At 39.3% G+C, this 17,060-nt stretch overlaps 1 long non-coding RNA gene across 1 annotated transcript; it reads right to left on the bottom strand.

The window, feature by feature from the left end:
• Nucleotides 1-2,650: 2,650 nt before the first annotated feature.
• LOC127135327 (uncharacterized) lies at nucleotides 2,651-3,488 on the bottom strand. The gene is made up of 3 exons (XR_007808515.1): nucleotides 3,268-3,488; nucleotides 2,980-3,106; nucleotides 2,651-2,875 (listed from the first exon to the last, which is right to left on the bottom strand). It is a non-coding gene; the product is annotated as an uncharacterized LOC127135327 (long non-coding RNA).
• Between the last annotated feature and the right edge of the window lie 13,572 nt (nucleotides 3,489-17,060).

Raw genomic sequence — 17,060 nt, 5'->3', positions numbered from 1 at the left:
GAACCTTTTTATTCCGGGGTCCGGTCATGCTTGAACCTACTCTGAAGATTCTTTGTTCAATCCTATTCAGGTCATGTACGAACCTGTCATTGAACCGTTTATGCTTGAACCTACTCTGAAGACTCTTTGTTCAATTCTCTTCAGGTCATGTATGAACCTGTTGTTGAACCCTTATTCCGGTGTCAGGTCATACATGAACCTGTTCTGAAGAGTTTTCTCCTTGATTATTCCCCAGCGTTGTCAGGTCTTATATGAACCTATCATAGCATTTTTTTTTCTTTATTCGGTTGTATTCTAAGTGCCGTTTATCAAATCTCACTTTGAATACTCCCCAGTGTGTGTTTGATTCGCCAGCAGGACTGTTTTCCCAGCAAGTTGTTTCTTACCGTTTGTCTGTCCCCCTGTGGATCATCAGTATTCCCCACAGTTTGGTCTGTCTAATAGTGTCTCCTGTCAAGGGTCCATCATATCCCTAGCAGATAAAATTACAAAAAAAAGAATCATACATCCATGCATATCCATGCATATCATGGCATATCATATCATATCACATCATATCATGGGGATTCAGGATCAAAATCCGGGTCTTCTCAGTATTTAATCATCTCCCACTATGATCATATGAAGAGTGTCTTGCTTCATATTCTCTAGTTGAAGACGCTTAAATAGGGGCAACTGTCATACCCCGATTTTTTTTATTTTTGATTGGCATTTGGCCTAAAATTCATTTGCATACATTCATTCCCAACTCCATATTTTTGTTGCACATTGATCATTGTCTATGCCTTTTCGATCATGGTGCTTTTGACTATAAAATGGATTTTAATCATTTGACTTTTGAATTTTTCAATTTTTGATTTTAATTTCAAATCAAGTTTAAAGCCAAATTTCAATTTAATTTTAATTGTTATCTTTACTAATGATTCAAAACTCTAATTGATTTTAATTTTCAAATAGATGTTAGAATTGAGTCAAAAGTAATTTTAACAAATTATTGGATTAATTTGATTTTAATTGGGTTTTCTACTGATTTTTTTATTATAATTTAAATTGATAATTAAATTAGTCTTGGCTTATTCCTAAAAAAATCCACAGCCATTTTATAATCAAATATCCAATGACCCATTCCCATTCTTTTCCTAATTACTTTTTAAACCGTGCATTTTCGTTATGTTGGACCTTGATCAATAAATCATTAATCCACTAATCTTGCTTACACTTCCATACATCAATTAATATAAACCATGTTCCTTTCAAAGGCCAAAAGTACATTACAGGAACCTTTGCGAACCAATACACAAATCTTGTTCTACAAAGCCAGCTCAGGCGTGTTTACCCACAAACGAGCATCCTGTTTACTGCTAAAATTCAAGCTTCCAAAGATTCTGACAAGTTTTCATATTATAGCAATAACGGTATTGAACCTTCATCCGAATTTTCATCATACACAAATAAAAGAGCTACTGAAAAATTACAAAGAAGAAGGTCTGTTGAGAAAACAGTTGAAACAAGTTCAAGGGAAGGATCCATTGCAAATGTTGAAATAGGAGAAACTTGCCTATTTATGAGAAGTGCCGCTTCATTGGAAGAGTGGGCAAAAGCTAAAGCTGCTGTTAGTGGATCACTTAAAAGAAAACACAGTGAGAAGTAAGGGGTCAATTCTATGTTCCTCATTTAATTTTTACACAGTTATTGTTGATGTTGGTTCCAGGGAAGGAACCCAAAAGTTGCCGAATCCTGTCAACAGCGGTTCAGTGAATTTCTCTTATGTTTGAATCTTCATGCGTAAGTTCAGTCCAACTCCCTCAATTGGAATTTTGATGCGACAGCAGACGAGGTTTTGGAAAGGATTCCTCGATGTTTTCAAGTGCAACCCTTGGCCTATTACGCACTCTTTGCAACTGCATCACAGCTTATCTGTCACGGGTCTGATATGGGAAGCTTCCTGGCGCCAAGGTATCCACCTCTCCGACCTAAACCAATCCGTAATCCGGTCATTTGACAGACCTCAAACCTGCAGCAGAAACATGTTACAAAAATACAATCAACCTTCAACAATTGATAACCAGCTTTTCGATTGAGTGTCTAACAGAATTCATTTTCAATTAAACCAATCCACAACCAAGGAAGCATACCGTGTGGCGAGCAAATACGGCCTGGGCGGTCTTCTGCAGATGTTGCTGTTGGCAGTAGTTCAAAATGGGCTTATTCATAAGAAGTGATAAATTGAGACCTGCTACGGAATATTCATCAAAGGAACATTTTCCTGGAGAAAGATGTTCGAATGAGGAAGGTGCTATGATTAAAAACCATCAAATGTTGAACACAAGAAGGGAATGAGATCCTACACCGTAGAAATGGAGTTGACGTTGAGCGATAACTCTCTCAAAACCTTTGCACGATGCATCGCGTGCCTCGCACGTATTGGAAATGAACTCTCAGTTCAAGCTTTTTCTTCTCAGCTTCTTTTTCACACTATCAATTCATCACGTTCTGCATATCAATCCATACATTTCAAACCTAGCTTCTTTGACGTATACACGGTTTCCAGTGTTCCCGTGCAATGTAGCGTACTTCTGAAGGACTGTTTGTGCTGTTCTTAGGACACCTATTGCAAATATTGATCATTTGACAGTGAAATTATCGTAGCCGGATGCTCCGAAAGGCAGAATTTCCAAGCAACTTTGTCGTGAGGCCTCGAGATCTGAACAGGTTACTTGCTAATTTTCAGTCATCTCTTCAAGAAATCACTATCATTGCAACCGAACCTGCTTCTATACCTCCTGTTTCTGCTAATGAAGTTGGTGGAAAGGCCGTTGAAATTCGAAGTTACATTGACCCAACCAAAGACAATGAACCCTCCAACCCGAATTTACTGCAGTAAAAGAAAATCATATTAGACAAGGCAGTAAAAATTCAAGAAAATCCCAAATTTGGAATCAAGACAAATTCAAAGCAAAAAGCATAGGACTGTGTTACCTCTTCAGCTTGAGTACCGATTTGAGGCAAACAATCTGAACCCCTTAAAGCACTCCCAAGAGCATGCCATTTTGATCTCCATAAGCTGAATTGAAAACCCTAATAAGCTGGGTATATAAAGGGGATACTGTTCAGAACGAAAAAACCCTAATCAATCAGAAACGAAAGAGAAAAACGGCGAGATTTTTTTAAGAACCCTAAATCAAAAATCAATCAAACACAAAAACCTAATCCTGAGAGAAAGGAGCATCAGTATACGAAGAAGTGAAGGGGAGATTCCAGCTTTACCTGAGCTCGTCGTTGTCGTCACCGGAGGTGAACTCCTCTCTCTTTTCAGCCACGTTTGTTTGCAGAGAGTGAGATGCGATTCAGAGAGAGTGAGATGCGATAGAGAGTGAGACGCGATAGAGAGAGAGGTGCGAGTTTGAGGGCTTTGAGAGAGATTGAGAGCATCGTGTGTTTACAGCGTTTTTTTCCTTTTTCTTTTTTTTATTCCCTTTTATTTATTCCATGTTTATTTATTTAGTTAGTAAGGACTTTGAAATAATTATTTTCATTTAATAGTATTTGCATTTTCTAGGGTATTAATATAGCATTTTAGTATTCCCAATCAATCAGCATCTAAAACCCAACAGCCATGCGGCTGGGTTTAATTACCAGTAGGCCAATAGTTTTCTTCTATTTTAGTTTTTATTTTAATCCTTCTTTTTTAATTTATTTTAGTTTATATATTTAGGTTAGTGTTAAAATAACAGTTAGTTGTTAAATAGCTTAGTGGAGAAAGGGTAGTATCATAGTCTCAAGAGGAGTGGGTTCGATACTCGTAGATAGCATTTTAGTTTTTTTTAACATTTTTTTAGTATTTCATTTCCCTTTAGTATTTCATTTCTTTTTAGATTTTATATTTTATTATTATTTTGTTTTTTTGTATTTTGTTTCTTGTAATATTTTTTTATGTCCATGCTTCTTTATTAATTTCATCATACATGCAAAAACCATTTTTAAAACTATAAAAATCATACTTCTCTCGATTTAATATCGAGCCCATTTTCAAACCCGTGTAAGTCGATTGCTTTTTAAGCATCGCCATCAACCTCACATAGCTTACTCTTGGGCTTTCTTACAATGAGCCGGTTCTCTTGCACTTACACTCATGCATTATTTATTTGGGTCCGATTTAATTATTTCATGTTTGTTTTAATCCCCATTTGACAAATGTACCCCACTCCCCCAATGTGTAACAATTTTGTACTTTTTATTTCTTTTATTGTTTGGTTGTTTAATTAGCTACTAACACAAGAATAAAATCAACAAATTTCAAAAATACAAAAAGTATGACTCGATCCAACGTCGAGTATTTCCTCAATGAACAAACCAATTCAATTCTCCCTCCCTCCTATTCCATCCCATCTCAAAACTTCATCAAATGCTTGATCCAACGTCAAGCCATTTTTCATAATAAAAACTCAAAAAATATTAATTCATATTCAAGACCTTTTCAATAAAGATGGAAATGGAACATGATGTATATCATGCACTCCTGAGGTTAAGATTCGAGACGTATGCCTCGCCAATCTTAACTCTCGCCATCATCCAAATTTATCCACTTTGTTTCTTCAAACACTCAGCCAAATTTCTTTTTAAACGTCCATCAATACTTGATCTAGGTCAAGTCATTTTCACAACCAAAATTCAAAATACCTAATTATCATTTAACATTTTTTCAATAAAGGTGGAAATGGAACATGGTGTATACCATGCACTCCTGAGGTTAAGATTCGAGACGTATGCCTCGCCAATCTCAACTCTCGCCATCGTCTAAAATTGTCAATGCGGTTTCTTCAAACCCTTTCTCAATCAAATTCTAAAATACTTAATTCCTATCTTAAACTCTTTCAATAAAGATGGAAATGGAACATGGTGTATACCATGCACTCCTGAGGCTAGGATTCGAGATGTATATCTCGCTCATCCAAGTTCTCGCCATCACTCAAAATACATCCAACCAATCAAATTCTTTTCTCGCCGCCGTGCGATTAGTCAAAAACTTTTTAAAATAAAAGATATATTGTCTTAAGAGATACAAAACAATGTTTCGGCCACGATTGTTGAGTAGAGATGAATGACGCTTTTCCGAATGTAGATCTATAAATCCGTTCGATGTGTGGTACGCGTCCACTCCTCATCTGTTTTGGGTAAAACGATGTTTTTGTCGATTAATACAATATAGCTTTCGCTAAAATCGACCAACAAACAAACATTTTTCTACCCAGAACTACGTAAGCCTTGATTTCTCTTTTGAGATACGTAGGAGCAGGATTTATAAATCTTGTCAGGCCCACTAATAAAAAACTTAGGTTTAGTCCTTCGTCCAAAAACCCAAAAACATTTCTTCTCTCTTCTATTCTTTTCTTTCCCACCTAATAACTGAAAAGCCTAACATTTTAACTAACACTAACGCACACAATTGACCTAATGGTTCCCGTTGAGTACAACGGACGTGAGGGGTGCTAATACCTTCCCCTTGCGTAATCGACTCCCGAACCCTGATATTGGTTGCGATGACCATATCTTATCCTTTCTTTTGTCTTGGGTTTTATCGATATTTCCCCTTTCCTTTTTAGGAATAAATAAAGTTCGGTGGCGACTCTGTTCAGTCCATCATTGCGAGCGTGCGATCGCGCTTCGCTTTGAAGTCGTATCCCCATTTTTCGAGGTGCGACACCAGTCTTCTCCGACACCTTTAACTCCTCCCCAGAGGACAGTTATCCCTGAGATTGTATCCTCGACTGTGCTTGCAGCCAGTGCACACTTTGCTCCAACGGCCATGCCAGCCGGATTCCCGTGGGGGATGCCTCCCAATTTCATGCCTGAGGGTCCTGCTCCCACCTTTACTTCTATGCCGGCATCTAGCCCGGTCCTCGCTGTTCCTCCTCCTGTCGTGCATACTTTTCCTAGAGTATACGACACCATCTATCATTTTGAGCTGTCTGAGGGCCCAGATGTCTATGAGAAGATGGATGCTATGAACGATCAATTTCTTGAGCTTCGCAAGGAATTGAAAACTCCCAGAAGAAAGGATCTTTTCGGCAAGTCTGCTGCCGAACTCTGCTTGGTTCCTAATGTGAAGATCCCTGTGAAATTCAAGGTCCCTGACTTTGAAAAATACAAGGGAAACACCTGCCCTCTCAGCCACCTGGTCATTTATGCCAGGAAAATGTCGACTCAAACCGACAATGACCAATTGCTCATCCACTACTTTCAGGACAGTCTGTCCGGTGCCGCTCTGCGTTGGTACATGGGTTTAGACAGTGCGAACATCCGATCCTTCAACGATCTTGGCGAGGCCTTCGTCAAGCAGTACAAGTACAATATGGATATGGCTCCCGATAGGGATCAATTGAGGGCCATGTCCCAGAAGGACAAGGAAACATTCAAAGAGTACGCCCAGAGGTGGCGAGAGTTAGCAGCACAGATCGTGCCTCCGCTAGAAGAGAAAGAGATGACTAAGATCTTTTTGAAGACCTTAAGTTCCTTTTATTATGAGCGGATGATTGCTAGCGCTCCTTCTGACTTCACCGAGATGGTGAATATGGGGATGCGTCTAGAAGAAGGGGTTAGAGAAGGACGTCTGACCAGGGAAGAAGGCTCTTCTGCCAAACGTTATGGTTCGTTTACAAAGAAGAAAGAAGGAGAGGCACATGCTGCGACTTCTCATATGAAGCCAAGAAGACCCTCTGTAAGGAGGAAGACCGTGCGTCCCGCAGGTAACCAACACCAGGTGGCTCACATAGCACCCGTCTTCAGAGATAATCAACAGTACCAGCAACATAACAACAATCAGCAACCACATCCGCAATATCAACATCAACAGCACCGTCCGCAATAGCAGGCCTACCAGCCTCGAAACAGTAATCAAACCAGCACGAGTTACGAGAGGAAAAGGGTCACCTTCGATCCTATTCCAATGACGTATGTAGACTTATATCCCTATTTGATAGAGAGGAAGTTGATTACTCCGCGAGACCCACCGGCTATACCTACTAACCCCCAATGGTGGTATAAGCCCGAATTACACTGTGTTTACCATTCTGGTGCTCCCGGCCACGACGTGGAGAATTGTTACCCTTTGAATACCAAGGTTCAAGACCTTGTGAGGTGTGGCATTCTGTGTTTCGAGGATATAGGTCCTAACGTGAAGAAGAACCCATTGCCCGAGCATGGGAGGTCTGTTAACATGGTCCAGGGCTGCCCTGGCAAGTACAAAGTGTCGCATTACGCGAAAAACCGGCGGGAAAAAGAAACAACAGAGCCGCCACCGTGCTTTATTTATCCCAAAGGAGGGAAAGGAAACGCTCGAAGTAAACCTGGAAAAGACATGGTCTCGCGACCAAAGAGAGATGGGATCGGGAGTCGGTTATTCGAAGGGAAGGTATTAGCACCCCTACGCATCCGTCGTACTCGACGGGATCCACGCACAAAAGGAAGGATAAAGGTAACACTGCTCACAAACATCAAACACTGGCTGGAAAGAGACACAGGAAAAACAAAAGAGACTAACTCGGCAGGATATCGCATCCTGGGCCTACGTAGTCTGTCAGGCACAGACATCAGAGTCGACGTAGTTCGGGACAGGGGAAACGTGCTCGCTAGGATGTCGCATCCTGTGCATACGTATCTTCTCGGACTAAAGAAGAATCAGAGCACTCGTAGCTCGGCTCACGCACGCCAAACAAAACCACACAGGAAACCGACTGCCAATCGCTGGACTTGCGTCAGACTCCACACAAACAGGCAAACCTGGAAACCGAATGCCAATCGCTGGACTTACATCAGACTCCGAACCAACAAACACACACTGGAAACCAACTGCCAATCGCTGGACTTACGTCAGACTCCAACAAGCAAACAAGACACAGAAAACCAACTGCCAATCGCTGGACTTACGTCGGACTCCAACACACACAAAGGGGTTGAAAAAGAAAAAGGGCGCCCGGAGAGATCAGCTCATCTCCTGCCTACGTACCTCATCTGGTATGAGGATCAGGGCGACGTAGTTCCCCTACGCAGGGAAAAAGGACCAGCCTAACCAGATACAAAGGGAGACACAAACTACTAGGGAGACTACGACTCGAGCCTAGAAGTTGTCATGCATACGATCCCTAAGTTAAGGTTGCTATCTAACTTGCACAGGGAGCAAGCTATCCTAAACAGCACAGGAAAGCAAACATACACACAATTAGCACACACTATATACAAACAAAGTGGGCTCACACAAGGTTAGGCTGTGAAACACAAGCCAACTGGAATCGGGTGTAATTAGCTCTTAACCCTAACATTGAGGGTTAGGGTGAAGCAGATGAAATGGGAAGTGAGGGTAAGACCTCACAGCTCTTACCCCTGTCCTGGGAGATCAGACAAATGAAAGTGTGGGAGTTCAAAAAGTAGGAACTTTTCTCCACATGTGACTGACTCAACAAAGATCTTGGGTTAATATCTACAATGCATCAACACAAGGTGTGTGAGCAAAGTGAATGACTCACTGAATAGCAGGAGATGGATTGCACATCTCTTTTATCTGCCAATTGCCTCATAGAGGTCTTTTCCTGCTTGGCACAAAGATAAACAAACACAAGCATTGCCTCTTAAGGAGGGCTTCAGACAGGTGCCTGCCCAAGTAACAGGACAGGTCTTCCAGACTACATGAAGTCAGAGAGTTATACCTCAATGCTTAAGCAACCAAGCAAAAGCAAAAGCAAGTTCAAAAGAACTTAAGCAACTTATGTACCTGAAAAAAATCTAACTCAATCAGTATACAACTCAAAAAGTCAAACAGACAACCAATAGTCAACAGTCAACAGTACACAGTCAAACAAGCAATGCAACAAGGTGCAAGCCACAAGCTCAAATACAAATGAGCTAAAATCCACCTACAAAAACAACTCAAGATCAGTCAACATTAACCAATTAATCAATCCAAATGAGTGAGCATCATCAACTATGGCAAATGTGCTTCTTAACCTGAAATCAAAGCTCAAATGTGAGTCACTAACCACTAGGTCAAGGCCTAGGGTCAAAGATGGAGAAATAATCCAAAACAAAACATGAAATTCAACATGAATCAACCTCAATCACTTAAGAACATAATTCAAAAGGTCTCATGTCAATATCATTTACCAAATTCATTTCACAAACCAATCATGGCAAGGTATGCAAATTGAAAGCACATTGAGGCAACAGAATGAACAAATGCACATTAATTCAAAAATGACTCAATAAATCTCAACAAAATTCATGGCTAAACATAACACACAACATGATCATCACACAAAAATTTAGGGCATTTGGACACGATTAAGCATGGTAATAAAATTCCATAAGGCAAGGCAATCAAAACAAGCTCAAATGTGACACAATTTGATACATCAACTTAGCACAAGCCTAAAACAGAATTGGAACATGTTAAAGACCCCAAACCAAAGCCAAAACAACCTCTAACATGTCTAGAAAGAGTATGCAAAATTTCACATTCATAGGATAAAGCACAAGCATTTCACAAATGATAGAAATTCAAGACCATTCAAAAGTTCAAACATGACTATCCAGAAAGAAAAATCTCAAACAAATCAGAAATGATTCCAAAAATTCCACAACAAATTATGAGCATTCAAAACATCCATAAGAAGCATAATACAAAAAATCACATCAATTGGAGTTTATTTGGCATGGCAAACAAATTAATCAAGTTGAGCAAGCAAAGGTGTGACACACATTGTCACACCTACATTAACATGAGCATATCTCAGCAACCACAAATGATAAAAATGCAAACTCAACACCAAAATGTCCAGCAAGATGTCTAGTTTAAGCATGTCAAATTTCTTAGGCATTGGATTAAAACTCATCATTTCACAAGAGATATGGCAAGCAAGGTACAAAAAACATGTATGCACACAAACCCTAGGGCAAAATATTTTCCATCTGAGCACAATTTCTGGAATAATCACAAAACAAAACTAGAAACAATATTTGATCTAATGCAAAAATTCCCATCATTTTTGGATCATGCATCAATTAATTATGAATTTATGAAATGAAAGAAAAAATAAATAAAACATGAAAAGCATAGTATGAATGGAATGGAGGGAAAATGAAATAAGCATGGCAATTTGAAAATAATGCTGGAACCAGGATTCGAAGGGAGAAACAAATTGAAAAGAGGCGCGCTAGTAGTGAAACTCAGCGTTTCACTTAATGCGCTGGCCTGGTCAAAGGTGACGTGTCCCAGTCAAAAGCGTGATAACCAATCAAACAGCCAGGCAGATGCATACGTGTGCCAATACATGTTCAGCATTTCCAAAAACACATGCAAACACAAGGAATTAGGTTTTGGAGGATCAAACAAGCTTTTTTGGAAATTTTCGCATCAGCTTCATACGAGTTCATCATGTTCTTCATGCTCAAGAACAAAAGTGCACAGAAATTAAAAACAATCACATCAATGCGTTCATCTCTCAACATACATCACTAATCCAAGCATGGCTTAACATGAATCAACATATATCAAGAAAATCGATCAAATGAAGTTTCACATGTCAATCTTTAAATCACTATATCTACTTCAATTCTACATGAAAATTAATGATTCGAAGCTCAGTTTGCTCAGTGTTCAAAGATCTATCATAATCACATAATAATTTCATGAATTAAGGAAATCGATTTCTGACCTTGATGAAGATGCAGAACTGGAATCGATGATTTTAGGCCTTGTAATGCACAAACAGTTCTTCCAAAGCTCTTGTATGATTGAATGGAGGAAGGTTTGAAGGTTAATTGTGCTTGATTCCACAAAAATATGAAACTGCCATTGATGAATGCAAGCTTCGAGCTGCTTCAAATCTGCACGAAATTCCTTGGATCTTGCTTCAATCTTGCTCAAATATACTTCCAGGTGATGAATGAATCAAGAACAGAGCAATGTGTATGGAGAAATATGAAGAAAAAAGTGAGAGCAAATTTGAAGAAACTAGATCTAGATCTGAATTCTGATTGTGTTCCTGCTGAAATCTGTTATGCTTAGCCCTTTATACTCCCTCCTAATCATGTTGTTAATCACACTTAGCCATATGGTAATTGGATTAGTGAGAATGGAGTGTTTATGCCAATTTGCAATTTCACCCTTTATGCATGAAATGAATGGAACAGTACACGAATTTTGGATCAAATTCACTCAAAAGATTATTTTAGAGCTAATGCAAGTGATGAAAATGTGAAAACAATGCATTATTTTTAAATTTGAAACTTCCCTCCAAAATTCAAATGATTTTCCAAAAAAAATATGTGATGAGAATGCATGGCATGTGATGCATAATTTGGATAGTAGAAGTCAAAACATGAATGTGTGGCACCTCAAATTTGCACCTCCTATTTTGTACATACATTTTCATCATTAGGTCATTAACATTACATTGTCCACTGCATAGCATTGCATTGTCCTTTGCCCAAGTGCAAGTCATCAGACAAGATTAGGTCAAGACTGGTTAGGAGGATCAGTCAAACAAGCAAGCAAGTGCATTTCTCAAGGAAGCAAAGCCCTAGGGTTGATTCATCATGTTCATATGATCTAGGGATCATGTTGAAGTGGTTTGGCCAAGGATTGGATGATCAAAGCTCAACAGTCAAGCTGAATTTCATCTGAAACCCTAGAAAGTCAATTGTGGTCAACTGTGCCTGAATTCATGGATTTGAAGGTGGGAGATGGTTAGAGAGGCCTCATTCATGTCCATACAAGTCTCATTTGACATTACAAAGATCAACATTGAAGAATTTGAGGTCAGATGAAAAGTTTCCAAAAATAGTAAGTGACCTGTAATTGGAAATTGCCAAAAATAGAAAGGTTTTCTCCTCAAGTTTACATCATCAAGCAAGCTTCAAATGAAATTTTGTCCAACATGAAAGTTGAAGATCTTGTTCTCCCATTTCCAAAAAATCCAAGAACATCCATTTCTCATGTGTGGTTGGCAAAATATGATCAAATCATTGTCATTGGATTTTGAACTTCAAACTTGGATAACTTTCACACCACAAGGCCAAATTGAGTGGGGTTTTTTGCTACAATCTCCTTTTAACATGCTCTATCATAATAATTCATTACATTTCATCAAATCTCATCACATAATTATTTGATTTTTCACTTGATTTTTTGGATGGAATTTTCAAATCTTAAAATAATGCATTGTTTACACTTGTCAACATTTCCATTGGCTTACAAACAGAGTTTTGAGTGGATTTAGGCCCAATTTCGTGTACTGTAGCATGCACTCCATGCACATGAGGTGAATTAGCAATTTGCACATAAACACTCATTTCACTAATTACCAAGGCTTGGCTTAATCTTGATTAGCAAAGATCATTAACAGATGGTATATATGCATAATCAAAACAGAAAACACATTAGCATTTCATTTCTACTAAGATCTAGATCGAATTCCATTCTTGCTCTCAAACTTTTTCTCCACTTTTCTGCAAATTCCTTCACAAACCTTGCTTGATTTTTGTTGGTTCCATCATCCACAAGCATTATTAAAGGTTTTGGAAGCAAGCATTCAAGGTTTTTGTGCCTCTTTTGGAACTGTTACATCAAGCTCCATCAATGGCAGTTGCATTTTTGAGCTACATCAAACATCATTGAGCATTGGATCTTCACTCACTCATCTCCTGGAGCATCAAAGAAGTTCTGTTTGCATACTACAAGGCCAAACAACCACGATTCCAGATCTGCATCTTCATAGAGGTTGGAATTCGATACTCTTGATTCATAAAATTGTGCTATGTGTTTGATAGACCTTTCCATGTGGAGCATGCTGAACTTTATATTTTTGAATTTCATCAAGAATTGAGAAAGATATGTGGATTTCAATTTTGATGTGCAAAACTTTCCTTGCTCGATTTGTTTAATATGATTAGAATCGGGTTAAATTAATGATGTATTGTTGATGAGTGATGAAAGGTGGTTCGAATGATGTATATTTCATAAATTTCTGGAATGGTTGGATCTTGATGATGAATGCGTATGAAGATGTGATGAACCCTAATTCTGCGTTTCCAGAAAATATTTTGATCCACTCGAGCCAATGTTTGCATGCGTTTTGTGTTTTTCGTTCATGCATAGGACCAGGTGCCGCGCTCTGATTGGTCTGCGTTTCAATTAAATGAAACGCAGCGTTTTACCTTGGCCAGATAATTACATTTTTGCCATTATTTCCATTTTATTCAATTAATCATTTTTGTTTTCAATTTTAATTTCATTTTCATTCCAATCTTCCAAAAATCATAAGTCATTCAATATTTGTCCAAATAATGTGAGGTTTTTTTCCATGATGTTCCTCATGATCTCTAGAATTTTATGGTGATTTTTCCAGAATTTGTGCACGTGTGGATTTTTATTTTGGCTAGGGAATGTTCATACATGTGTTATCTTGCTATGCCTTGCCATTTTGCTTGTGAAATGATGATTCTTAATCCAATGCCTCTCAAATTATTTGTGCTTAAACTAGACATGTTCATGGTCATTTTGGTATAGAGTTTGCTATTTTTGCATTTCTGGTTGATGAGATATGATGTTTTGAATAGAGGTGTGACAATGTGTGTCACACCATTTCTTGTCCAATTTGTCGATTTTCTTTACCATGCCTATTGAACTTGAAATGACCTGAATTTTTGCATGATGATACTTATGGATGTTAAGCTTGCTTATGAATTTTTGTGGATTTTTTGAGTGCATTTCCTATTTGATTAAGATTTTCTCCCCTGTTTGGCCAATTGTGTACTTTTTGTGAGTCATGATCTTATTTGATTTGTGAAATTCTTGTTGTTTATTGGATGGACCTGAAACTTTGCATGTGTATTCTAGACACCTTGAAGTTTGTCATGGCTTTGATTTGGTTCATTTATCTTATGCCAATTCAGTTTTATGCTTGCTTGAAGTTGATGTATGATTTGGTGCCTTGTATGAGCTTGTTTGAACATGCCTTGCCTTATGGATTTTATTTGACTTGCTTCCCTTGGTCGAAATGACTTGAGATTTGGTGTGATGATCCTTTGATGTGTTCTGTTTGACTATGAATTTTTTGGGGATTTATTAAAATATTTGTGTGTTGATTTGAATTGAATCTTTCTGTTTGGTCCTATGAGGTTCTAAATTGCATGCTTTGTACTCTTTGCCTCATGAAATGATATTGGTTGATGATATGAATGTGAGACCGCTTGGATTTGATTATTATTTGATTGATCTTGATTTTTGATAAGTTTCATGTTCTGTTTTGGTTTATTGCTCCCATTTTGACCCTAGTCTTGTACTAGTGGTTAGTGCTTAATGTTTAAGCTTTGTTTCAGGTCAAAGAGCATAATTGCTTATACTTAATGATGTGCACTCAATTGGAGTTTGGTTTATTGCTTGTTTATGACTAACTTTGAGTTTGTTTTGTAGGCATTGAGACTTATGCTTAGGCCTTTTGGCTTGCACATTTGTGCATTGATGCTTGTTATCTGTTTGTGCTGTGGACTTGTAATTTTCTGTTTGACTTTTGTTTGTCTGGTATATTGATTATGTTGGATTGATTTCAGGTAATTTAGTTGCTATAGTTCCTTTGTGAACTTGCTTTGGCTTTGCTTGATAGCTTGAGCATTGAGGTAGAATTTCTTTTCTCCATGTAGTCTGGAAGACCTGGCCTGTTACTTGGCCAGGCACCTGTCTGAAGTCCTCCTTAAGAGGCAATGTTTGTGTTTGTTTACTTTTGTCCTTGTACATATTCAAAGACCTCCTAAGTGAAGAGGCATTGGCAGATACCAGGGATGTGCAATCCATCCCCTGCTATTTTATGTGTCATCTGCTTTGCTCACACCACTGTGTTGATGCATTGTAGATACTAACCCAAGATCATTGTACATTGTGTCAGTCATAAGTGTAGAAGGGTTTCAACTTTCTGAACCCACACTTGCATTGTCTTGAAGCTCTCCCTGGCCAGGGATAAGAGCTGTGAAGTCTCATCTTCACTCACCATTTCATCTGCTTCACCCTAACTCTCAATGTTAGGGTTAAGAGCAAATCACACCCCATTCCAGTGGCTTGTTTGTCGAGGTTGACATGACCCCTTGACTAAAGCCTAGCCTTGTGTGAGCCCACTTTGTGTGTATATAGTGTGTGCTATTTGTGACTGTTTGTTTTGCCTATGCTGTTTAGGATAGCTTGCTCCCTGTGCAAGTTAGATAGCAACCTTGACTTAGGGATGATTTGCATGATAACATCTAGGCTCGAGTCGTAGTCTCCCTAGTTGTGTCTCCCTCTGTTATCTGGTTAGGCTAGTCCTGTGTCCCTGCGTAGGGGAACTACGTCGCCCTGATCCTCATACCAGATGAGGTACGTTGGCAGGAGATGAGTTGATCTCTCCGGGCGCCCTTTTGTTTTGTCTTTGTGTGTGTTAGGAGTTGGATGTAAGACCAGCGATTGGCATTCCGCATCCTCTTGTTGTGTGCTTGGAGTCTGATGTAAGTCCAGCGAGTGGCCTTTGGTTTCCAGTGTGCGTGTGTTTGGTTCGGAGTCTGATGTAAGTCCAGCGATTGGCATTCAGTTTCCATGTTTGCTTGTTTTGTGTGGAGTTTGACGTAAGTCCAGCGATTGGCAGTCGATTTCCCGTGTTGTTTGGTCTTGCGTGCGTTAGCCGAGCTACGAATGCTCTGATTCTTCTTAGTCCAAGAAGATACGTATGCATAGGATGCGACGTCCTAGCGAGCATGTTTTCCCCGTCCGAACTACTTCGACTCTGATGTCTATGCTTGATAGACTAAGTAGGCCCAGGATGCGATATCCTGCCGAGTCGGTTTCGTCTGTTTTCTTGTGTCTCTTTCAGCCAGTGTTTGTTTATTTGAGCAGTGTTTTAGCAACCATATTCCTTCCTTTTGTGCGTGGATCCCGTCGAGTACGACGGATGCGTAGGGGTGCTAATACCTTCCCTTCGCATAACCGACTCCCGATCCCATTCTCTTTGGTCGCGAGACCATGTCTTTTCCAGGTTTACTTCGAGCGTTTCCTTTCCCTCTTTTGGGATAAATAACGCACGATGGCGGCTCTGTTGTTTCGTTTTCCCGCCGGTTTTTTGCGTAATGCGACAGCTGGCGACTCTGCTGGGGATAACTGAAGTTGACCTCTTGCTGGTCCATCTTCCCTAAGCGAGTCTCTCCTAGCGCTCTCTAGGTTAGGGTTTGGTTGCTTTTGCTGAGTTATTTATTGCATTCATTTATTTATTATTTGCATTTATGTTTGCATTTATGTTTGCATTCATTCATATTCATTATTCATTTGGCTGGCTGGTTGTCTGTTTCCCTCTGTTGGGGTGGGAGTTACTTGAGGTAAAAGGCCCAATACCCAGGCCATGAGTGAAATCTAGGATACTTAGGAATAGAGTGAGTCATGGGAAGCGGGTGGTATCGCGCCACTTAGCGGAACATTGACATCACGAGCAGTTCAGACCCTGATGGGATATTATCGTTACATACTTCGGGTGTGTATATGATGATATTCTGTGAAAGGTTATTTATGCTGCGTTTCTCTCGACCTTACCCTGGCCTAGATGACACCCGTGAGTGGGGAGGGAATGATCATTATTACAGGTACAGTTGGTGACTTGTGGTCCTGTTGGTGACTATGTGTTCAGATGACAGTTTCTCAGTGGACTTTGGGTTTCAGATGAATTGTGGTTCCGAGCCTAAACCGAAGCTTCGATCCTGTGATCTGAGATGCGCAGCCAGCCAGTCTTGTCTGCATCATTTTCATCATAGCATGTTTATTTTCAAAAAAATAAGCAATAAAAAAAGGAGAATTGAAAAAAAAAAGAGAAAAAAAGAGAAAAAAGAAAAGCTAATCTCTGCATGCATATCATTTCTCAGGTACATTCCAGAGTCTATTCGCTGAGAGAGATGGCAACAGTCCCAGAGCCAAAGCGGAAGACTTGCTCCTACAGCTTTCACCGTGAGCCTTTGACGTCTCTGATAGAGTTGAGTAGCCTTATGACCAGTGGTAACCA

The sequence above is a fragment of the Lathyrus oleraceus genome, chromosome 4 (assembly GCF_024323335.1).
Source record: "Lathyrus oleraceus cultivar Zhongwan6 chromosome 4, CAAS_Psat_ZW6_1.0, whole genome shotgun sequence".
Taxonomy (NCBI): Eukaryota; Viridiplantae; Streptophyta; class Magnoliopsida; order Fabales; family Fabaceae; genus Lathyrus; species Lathyrus oleraceus.
This window is presented reverse-complemented; position numbering and strand designations above follow the sequence as displayed.